General features: G+C 40.6%; 1 long non-coding RNA gene across 1 annotated transcript; it reads left to right on the top strand.

Moving 5' to 3' along the window:
- The first annotated feature begins 32 nt into the window (after positions 1-32).
- LOC134476132 (uncharacterized) lies at positions 33-2283 on the top strand. Its single transcript, XR_010047646.1, has 2 exons — positions 33-1762; positions 2120-2283. It is a non-coding gene; the product is annotated as an uncharacterized LOC134476132 (long non-coding RNA).
- Positions 2284-7125: the final 4842 nt, after the last annotated feature.

Here is a 7125-nt window from a genome sequence, read left to right as displayed (position 1 = left end):
GGGCTGCGCTCACGTGACGGCGTGGAGCCCGACGGGGCGGGGCGAGAAGGAGAAAGCGCGCGGTCGTTTATTTTCTGGAGCGCGGGCTTCTGCAGGACCGGGCGTCCTTAGGCGCCCTCTCCCGGGCTTGCCGGGTCTCCTGCCCTGCCCTCACGTTCACCCTTGGCGCGGCTGCGCTGAGAGAACGTGCGCCTCTCGCCCGGCTCCACGCCGCTTCTCCCGGGTGACCGCCCTGCGCTGGGGACCGCAAGACTGACGCCGCCCTTCACTGCGCCGCGCGGCCTGCCTGGCTTTGAGTGCGCTTAATGCTTCCCGACTCCGAGCAGCTTCGTGCCCAGCCGGGCGCCGAGGACTGGAAATACGAAAGGGGATGAGGCAAGCTGTCTGGCCTCAGAGGTTACCGGTTTAGCTGGAGAGTGACCGACCCTCTTAGCCACGTGGCGAAGGAACGACGGGGGAGAGGGTGGACACCGCGGCAGAGCAGGCAGCGAATTCCACAGAAAGGCTTCGTTTCTAAAAACTCAGTTTTTCAACACAGCCTCGCCTTTTTTTTTTTCTTTTTAATGGATGTCCAGAGATTTGCCAACAGTTTTGAGGGTTATAAAGCTAGAGGCTAAATAACTGAGTTCGTATTAGGGAGTTGCTGCAGGGGTGAAGATTAGAGAGGACCAGGTTTTATCCTGGAGAATGACAGTGTGAAGGGACAGAAGCAGTACTTGGAAGGTAAAATGGGAGTGATTTCAAATAATAGCAGGTGGAGCCTTAAGAGAAAAGACTTTAAAATGTCTCCCAGATGCTGAGCTTGGTTCCCCAATAGAGGTCAAATATAGAGGGGAAAATATAGGCGAGAGTACCAGAGGAAGTAAATCAGTTTGGAATCCTATGTCTATATAGCGCTACACTTCCCATGTTCCATTTTCTCCCCTGCTCCCAGTGAAACTCTTGCCAAGATGAGTAACAACTCCAGCTTTCCAATTATGGTGGTTACTTCCCTGTTTATATTTTACTCTGCTACTCAGCATCATTTTTTGCAAATGAAATACCCTCTCGTTTTGGCCTCCTTGATAGTAGTTAGCTCCTCCTATCCTGCCTCCCCTTCCTCCTCCTGCTCCTCTGTTTCCTGGGTTCTCTCGTTTGTTGTCTGATTTGTCTGCCCTCCTTTTTCTACCTAGACTTTGCAAACTTTGTCCAAGTGCTACAGTACACAGACCTGGCTGGGCTCTCTCCAAGTCAACTATTCCCAAGTTTTAAGTATCCTTGCTGTGCTAGCCAATAGGTAAATAGTACTTACCATGTGTGCTTTTTGAGCACTTGAAATACGGTTAAACCAAATTGATGTGTAGTAAGTGCAAAATATATAGCAAGTTCCAAAGACTTAGTGTGAAACAAAGCATGTAAAAAAAAATAATAAAGCGTGTAATACATTGCTAATTTCTATACTGATTATGTGGTGAGATAATATTTTACATATTTTGAACTATTATTTAAAATTCAATTTGGTTGCCCAACCAAATAATTTTACCTATTTTTATTTTTTCTTTGATAGAAAAATTTAAATTATATATGAAACAAACCTTATATTCCTATTTGTCGGTGCCAGCTATATACTGTGCCTTCCAAAATACCTCCATTCCAGACCTCTCGCATTAAGATTCGTATGCCAACTGCCCATTTGACATCACCATGAGGACACCGAATAGACATCTCAAATTTCTTACACTCAGAATACAATCCTTGAGTTCTCACGCATGCTATATTTGCCGTAAGTGCTCCCCAACAAAGTAAATGGCACTTTTCTCCACTGGTTGCAAGTCACAAGGCTGGCCACATCATGACTTACTTTCCTTTCTCCCAAATCTCCACTAGCATGTCAACTCTTCCAGCGCATATGATAAATAATGCATGTGCTCCATCATTAATATTTTTGTCAAAATGATGTCACTCAGATAACTACAATAAATTCAGAATTTTTAATTTTATTTTTAATGAGAAATACATGCTTCTGGTATAACATTCAGCCAGTAGCAACAAAGATAAAGCAAGTTTTTCTGCTTTAGATAAAGCAAGTTTCCCCTATCCCTAGAAATCCCTCACTAGTGTTTTTTTGTTTGTTTTACAGGTATTGACTCGGCCTCTTGTAGTGCTGGGATTACAGGCATGCACCACTGTGTCCCCCTTCATTCTTTAAAAAAGAAAAGAATTACATTGTATGGATGTGCTGATACATGTTTAAATTGCTTCCCATATTTTATTGAATTGCCTAGACAATGAGCATGTCACATATGTTGACTTTGCCTGTAGGATGGTTTTTTTTTGGTTGTTGTTGTTTTGTTTTGTTTTGTTTGGTACCAGGAATCAAACTGACAATTTTGCATTTGCCAGGCAGACACTTACACCACTGACCTAAATCCCTGGCCCTGTACGATGAATTTTTAAAACCTCAGTTGCTAGTCAGTAAGTAGTATCAAATTGTTCACTTTAAAAGTTATTCCTATTTATAATTTTGTCAGCAATGCATGTAAGAGCCTGGTTACTATACCTTCCTTAGTCAAGCTTGCTTTTAGTTTTCTTTGGTGTGCAAATTAGTGAAAAATGCCTGTCATCATGCAGTCTCAATTTGCATTTCTGTTACATCAAAGGAAACTGAATCTCTTTATTTTTTGCAGTGCTAAGGATCAAACTCAGTCTCATATCCTAGGCAAGTGCTCTAACTCCGAGCTATATCCCCAGCACCCTGAACTTCTTTTTAGATAGTCTTTTATATTCTCTTTTCTATGAATTCACTTTACGGCCTTTATTTTTTCTGATGAGTAACTGAGAGTTTTTTCTTTTGTTATTGACAAAATTAGTTCTTCATTGCTGGTATAAGTCACAATTTTTTCAGACTCTGTTCATGGTTATTTTTTTTCCATCTACTTTTAATGCCAAATTATCTCTTTTTTAAATAAACTTAAGATGCTTGCTCCCCACATGAGATTTTTAGCAAACTGAAAGAGAATGAAACAGAACAATGAAAACAACCTGGGTTTCAAATCATGATAATTAACAATGGCCACTGCCCTTCCTTTTTAGACAATTCCTTCCCTTTCACTTTTTCAGATCCCAGTAACTGCTTTAGTTTTATATTAGGGAGGCAACTTGCTATTCAACTAAGTGATTCTGAACCTTTTTACCCCTGAGCATGATCCTAAGTTGTATCCATTTGCCTACAAGAACCTCAAGGTTTTCTTTCTTTATAGCTGAGTACTTTTCCATTGTATAAAAGTGTCAAGGCTTTCTAAGCAATCTGCAGGTGGTAAGTAAGCTAGCCGCACTTTTTTCTGGTTCCCTGTCATGTACAGAATTGTTTTCTCATCTTTATCTTTCAGTCTGTAAATCTCCTTTCAAGTTAAATGTATTTCTTACATAGAGCATCTTGATGGAACCTATCTTCTGATCCACCCTGCCTGTGTTTCTTTTTATTAGTGTATCGAGGCCATCTATGTTAGTGATTATGGCCAACCTTCAATGCCTCATCTCTGCCCTGCTATTTTTCTGCCATTGGCTTGCTACTTTTCCCCTTCATCCCACTGTCTGCCCCCGTTCAATGAGCCCCCTCTGCCTGAAACCATGATCTTTGTTTCTCTTTCTCTAGAATGTCCTTCAGTATTTTTTGTAGAGTTGGTTTGGTGGTCATGAACTCCCCCAGTTCCTCTTTGTCATAGAAGCATCTTGTTTCTCCATTAATTTTGAAAGATAGTTTTTCAGGGTACATCAATCTGGATTGGAGGTTATTTTCTTTCAGGACTTGGAATACTACATTCCAATTTCTTGATTTGATGGTTTGTGTTGAGAAGTCTATCGTGATTCTGATGCATTTTCCTTTATAGGTGATCTGTTGCTTTTCTCTGACAGCTTTTAATATTCTATTCTTGTGCTGAATTTCTGGGATCTTTATTATATGTCTGGGTGTAGCTCTGTTTTGGTTACAGCTAGCTGGAGTTCTGTATGCCTCACTTATCTGAATATCATTTCCTTTTCCTGTGCTTAGGAAGTTTTCTTTAATTGTTTCTGTAAATAGCCTTTGTATTTCATTTGTGTTTACCCCTGCTCTTCACTTACATTTTTTATTCTTAAGTTATAGATCCTCTTGCCATCTTCTAGCCTTTGTATTGTTACTTCCTGGTTCCTTGTTATTTTTAAGAGATCTTTCCTTTTGTGATTGCAAGCTGCAAACCAGTCTTCAAGGTTTGATGGTCTAGTTTCTTTCAAGCACTTTTGCGAACTTTCAATGGAGTTTTTAATTTCCTGATAATCTCTTTGATTCTAATATTTTATGTATTCTAAATTTATTTTATATTCATCATTGAAGGTTTCCCTCAGTTTTCTATACTTCTCCGTTTTTCCATCTGTGTCTTCTTTAGAGGTGGTTAGCAATTCCTTATTATGTTTCTCATTTCTTCTTTTACCTGAGATAGTATTTCTGTTCCAAGTTCTTTTATAGGCTCTTGAAGTTGTTTCTTTATTTTAGTTGTTGTTGCTTCAGAAACTTCAGGTGTGCAACTCCTGAGCTCTTCTGTGTTTACCTCTCCTGGACCAGAATTGCCTTTTGCTTCTTCCTCTTGTCATGTCCCTGGTTTCTTCCAGACAAGTGGGTTATGGGGTCTCCGGCACTTTCTGTGTTGGTTATTTCTCTGAAGCATACTGGCTAGGGATAGCTGATGGTGACCATTGGGTGCGCTGGTGTAGGGCTATCAGTGGCTAGTGAAGTACAAGCAGGCGTGGGGCAGACTGTGCCTTCCTCCAAGTTGGTTAACTGCAGGGAGCCCTCATCACGTTAGTATGCGAGGGTGGATGGGCCTGGTTGGGGAAACCTCGGTGGTAGCTGTTGGATTGCACACAGAGGCAGCATTCAATCCAAGCAATTTCACCAGTCTGCTCCTAGAGTGGCTGAATGAAGTCTGCTGCAGTTCTGGCTCCGGGCTTATCCTGCCTGACTCCAAAATGGCCCCTGGCCAATTGCAGGAGGACTGAGTTCCCCACACTTATCACCATCAAGTGCGGTTGTCTGTTCTACTCTTCCCCTCTGCCACTGTGTTTCCCCAGGGAGGCCTTTGGGCTTGCCAGCCACCAGCTTCACGGTGACCATGCATCCCCAGGTTCCAACAGCACTTCTCCAGAAGATCTCTTGATACTGGCAGTTCAAAGCCAGCCTGGGCAACATAGCAACACTTGGTCTCTTAAAAATTATTTTTCAGTAGCTTTTATTGGTCTCTACTTCCACTGTTGCATTCTATGATACAGCTTTCACAAGAAATCAAAATGATCTTTTAAATTAGTCAGGGTTTGATTTTTCAAATGAGAGAACCATTCAGTATTTAAACTACAAGGCCAAAACTGGAATTTTTTGTGCATTCTAAGAAAAAAATATGCCGACTAAGTGCAGTTTCTCCAAGCAGAGCATGCTGTTGATTCCACGTGGGGCCTTTGAGAAGTAGGGAGTCCAGGATAAGTAGCAGCCTTTCAGAGGCAAAAGAGTTTGACATTCCCCCCACCCCATGTAGAAGAATGGGTAGTATGATTTAGTAACCTCTAGTGAATTTATTGGAGTGAATCTGTGGTCAACTGGTATTTAAGGAAGGAGCATTATAAAACTAGTTTAATCAAAGCAGTTGTTGATTATTCAGATAGGCTTAAAACTAGATCTAGGAGTATGGAAACTTGCTTTAGTTCTCAGGGTTCTTTTTCTAAAGATGTGGGATGGGAGGGACTGGCTCACTGCTTGCAGCCCTGGATTCACCCTCAGTAACCCCCAAAAGTAAAATAGGAACATCAGAAAGTAATGTGACCCAAAATTTCTCTCTGAGCACGTAGGGGACATGGAAGAGCACTTGAATGAATAGCAACTCGCTTGTGCCCTGTGTCACAAGTAAGACTTTCTCCTTCAAATTTCAGGGTTATTTAAACAGCAGTGGAGGGAGTGCACTCTTTTGCCTTGGGCCAGGCATACATACTGAACAAATGAGAAAGGAAGGAATCCTGTTCCTTATAATATAAAGCCAACTAATAAATGTAGAAAGGGTGAGGGAAATACAAGGTCACTATTTGCCAAGCATCATAATTGGTTTAAGCAAGAATGTTGTCACTGAAATTAATGGATAAAAATCTGGGACATAATGGAAACCTTACATGATTTTAAAGTATCTCATCAAGTACTTACTACTAATAAAAGAAAATAGTGCCAAAACGTGGCACAAACCACTTTAACCAAGCAATCAAAGGCAACATTACCAGGATTTAGACAAACTGACATCATGTTCCTCCTGATATATTATGAAACTGAAAAAAGCTTAGTGCTCTGTGATATATCTGTCAAAAATTAATAGCCAAATATGATCAAGAGGAAATATCACAAAGTGAAAGGCAAAACAGCTAACTCTACCCTCAAAAAGTCAATGCCATAAAAGACTAAGGAGCTGGCTTTCACTGAGAGACCGAAGGAGACATGAGAACTGAATGAAACGCATGACCCAGAATTTCATTTGCTACAGAAAACATTATTGGGACAGCCGACAAAAGCTGATTAAGGCCTATGGTTAAATAATGTATATCCTGTCAAAATTAATTTGCTGATTTTGAGAATCATACTGTGATTAGGGAAGAGAAAGTACTTATTTTTAGAAAACACACTGAGCTACTAGAAATCAAGGAACAATGTACCTGCAGCATACTCTCAAATTGTTGAGAAAAGCTGTATACACATGTGAACAGAGATAAAGGATAAAATCAATGCATCAGAATGTTACTGTTTGGAGAACCTGGATATCACATATATCAAAATTCCTTTTACTATTCAGACAATTTTCTTTAAGCCTGAAATTGGGCCTCTTGAGAGCCTTGTGCATCTTTGCATCACAAGCATCTACCACAGAGCCCAACTTGATAGATGCTTGAGTGGATGTTGGTCTTAAATCCAGTGTTTCACCGGAAGGAGTAAAACAAGGAAAGTTTACTACCATGGAGACACCTGTTATGCCCAAACAATAAGCATCTTATTCTAACTACACTAATTTATTTTCATCCAAGAAAACCGCACTTATTTTGCCATTATTGAGCAACAGAAAAATATGAGACTGACTTGGTGAT

Source organism: Cavia porcellus, unplaced genomic scaffold (assembly GCF_034190915.1).
Source record: "Cavia porcellus strain 051 isolate PalLab524CR breed Dunkin Hartley unplaced genomic scaffold, mCavPor4.1 scaffold_5, whole genome shotgun sequence".
NCBI lineage: Eukaryota > Metazoa > Chordata > Mammalia > Rodentia > Caviidae > Cavia > Cavia porcellus.
This window is presented reverse-complemented; position numbering and strand designations above follow the sequence as displayed.